This window comes from Hemicordylus capensis, chromosome 3, assembly GCF_027244095.1.
Source record: "Hemicordylus capensis ecotype Gifberg chromosome 3, rHemCap1.1.pri, whole genome shotgun sequence".
NCBI classification, from domain to species: domain Eukaryota; kingdom Metazoa; phylum Chordata; class Lepidosauria; order Squamata; family Cordylidae; genus Hemicordylus; species Hemicordylus capensis.
Window position 1 is genome coordinate 88,470,597 of NC_069659.1, and position 2,905 is coordinate 88,473,501.

Consider the following 2,905-nt stretch of genomic DNA (forward strand, 5'->3'; position numbering starts at 1 on the left):
GGTAGTGAAATCCAAAACAGATTGTGAGGAGATCCAAAGGGATCTCTTCAAACTGGGTGAGTAGGCAACCAAATGGCAAATGCGGTTCAGTGTTGGCAAGTGTAAAGTGATGAACATTGGGATGAAAAACCCCAACTTCAAGTATACACTGATGGGATCTGAGCTGGTCAGCTCAGACTGACCAGGAGAGGGATCTTGGGGTGGTGGTGGACAGCTCGTTGAAAGTGTCGACTCAATGTACGGCAGCTGTGAAAAAGGCCAATTCCATACTAGGGATCATTAGGAAGAGAATTGAAAATAAAACTGCTAATATTATAATGCCCTTATACAGAACGATGGTGTGGCCACACCTGGAGTACTGTGTACAATTCTGGTCACCATATCTAAAAAAGGACATTGTAGAACTGGAAAAGGTGGAGAAGAGGGCAACCAAGATGATCAGGGGCCTAGAACACCTTTCTTATGAGGCAAGGCTACAACACCTGGGAATATTTAATTTAGAAAAACAACAACTGTGGGGAGACATGATAGAGGTCTATAAAACCATGCATGGTGTGCAGAAAGTGGATAGAAATTCTTCTCCCTCTCACATAACACTAGAACCAGGAGTCATCCCATGAAATTGATTGCCAGGAAATTTAGGACCAGCAAATGGAGGTACTTTTTCACACATCGCATAATCAACATGTGGAATTTTCTGTCACAAGATGTGGTGACAGCCCACAACCTTGAAGGCTTTAAGAGGGGTTTGGATAACTTCATGGAGGAGAGGTCTATCAACTGCTACTCGTCGGAGGACTATAGGCCACCTCCAGCCTCAAAGGCAGGATGCCTCTGTGTACCAGTTTCAGAGGAGTAACAGCAGGAGAGAGGACATGCCTGTAGACTTCCAGTGGCATCTGGTGGGCCACTGTTGAAACAGGATGCTGCACTAGATGGGCCTTGGGCCTGATCCAGCAGGGCTGTTCTTATGTTCTTATGATACAACAGCAGAGATCCATGTGGCCCACATGTTTAAATATTGGTTCACATATGAATGCACATTTGGTCTTCATTGAACTTGCTGGATGCATCTGATACAGATCCATGTCCGGTTATGCTCAAAGACATGCAACTGGAGCTGGACTGAGCCCAATACATTTTGTAGCACTTGACAAATTTCCCTTAATTGAAAAGTTGCTGTTTAGTTGACTGGAATGAATGCTGGTCCAGAAACCAGGTGACTTCAGTTGCTGTTGCTTAGTCACTCTCTGTCACACATTCCTATAGACAGGATTTATGTAAGCTCACTGCACCGTAGATGAAGTGCCAGGGGCATAACTACTATTAGGCAAGGGGAGGCGGCTGCCTGGGGCCCCCCACGCCTCAAGGGGCTCCCCAGAGGCAAGTCACATGACTATATATTGTGAAGTGTGTGTGTATCAGTGAGGTGCCCATTTAAAATTTTTGTCTCTGGGCCCACTCCAGCCTTATTACGCCCCTGTGAAGTGCTTTTCACATGGTCAAGGAAAATAACTTCCATCCTATGAGCTCAAGTCAAGTGCAAAGTGTCCAGTAGGTTCCTGTTGCTGATGGAGGAGTCACTTGCTCTTCAGAAGCTGTCCATAACCAATCAGAGTGGCTGGAAGATGAAAGAAAGATAGACTGCTAATGTGCATTCAAACTGCGAACAGGCAAGAAGCTGCTGGTGCTCTACTGGCAATGTGTTGGGCCCCATTTAACCTATTTATGTTCAATGCACATACAAATCTATAAGCGTGTTGAGTTATTCACACATTATGTTCAACATGTGGCCATGAGACAGCAGAACACTTCTTGTCTGTACCTTGTATTTGAAAGGGTCTGCACCCAGATTCACATGCATGCATGCACCATCATTCACACAAAACATATACATGTGTACAGACACTTGTATGCAAGTGCAATGCAATGTCTGATTAAGGCTTGAGCATTCTTAGTAAAATGGTGGATAGGACTACGGAGCACATAAGCACAGCAGAGTGGGACTTGTTGGCACCCTTCAGTTGTCACTGTACAGCAAATGCAATTCGATCACTTCTGAAGAGGGATGTGGTAAGATGGGATTATATTATTTTATTTATTTATTTATTCTATTTCTATACTGCCCTTCCAAAAATGGCTCAGGGCGGTTTACACAGAGAAATAACAAATGAATAAGATGGATCCTTGTCCCCAAAGGGCTCACAATCTAAAAGAAACATAAGATAGACACCAGCAACAGTCACTGGAGGTGCTGTGCTAGGGCTTAAGGCCAGTTACTCTCCCCCTGCTAAATAAAGAGAATCACCATGGTAAAAGATACCTCTTTGCCAAGTTAGCAGGGGTGGTAGAAAGGTTGACTTGACTGTAGGTGAAAGAATCATAGGTGTTCGCGTCCCTGCAAATAGAAAGAAACTCCCTGCAAATAGAAAGCCAGCACATCAGGCAAACAACTGGGCTAGAATCTTTATCTGTGGTATGCAGCTTTCTATTTGCAAGGAGGTTTTTAGATGGAGGCCACGGTTCAAAAACAGAATAATTTACAGGAGGGTTTTAACGGAATCCTTGAACAGTAAGTAGTCCAAGGTGCCACTGTTCCACGGTTATGCTCTAAGGCTACCTTGCAGAAGCTAAGAAGATCAGGGCCTGGGTGGGAGACTCCATGTACACCGCCGTGACTTCCACCAGGGGAGAGAGGCACAATGCAACTGCTATAACATAAACAATGCGATCCAGCCCAGCGTCTCAATCGTGTAGACCCAGCCTGAGCGTCGTCCTCCGGCCATTTGTACGAGCTGATCGACACGCAGCATGCTGCCTTTTTTGGTCTCAGAGTGAATATGTTGCTGCTTCTGTACGCAAGCTGGGCTGGGCTGCTCTCGCAAGTCCCAGATCCAAACGCTTC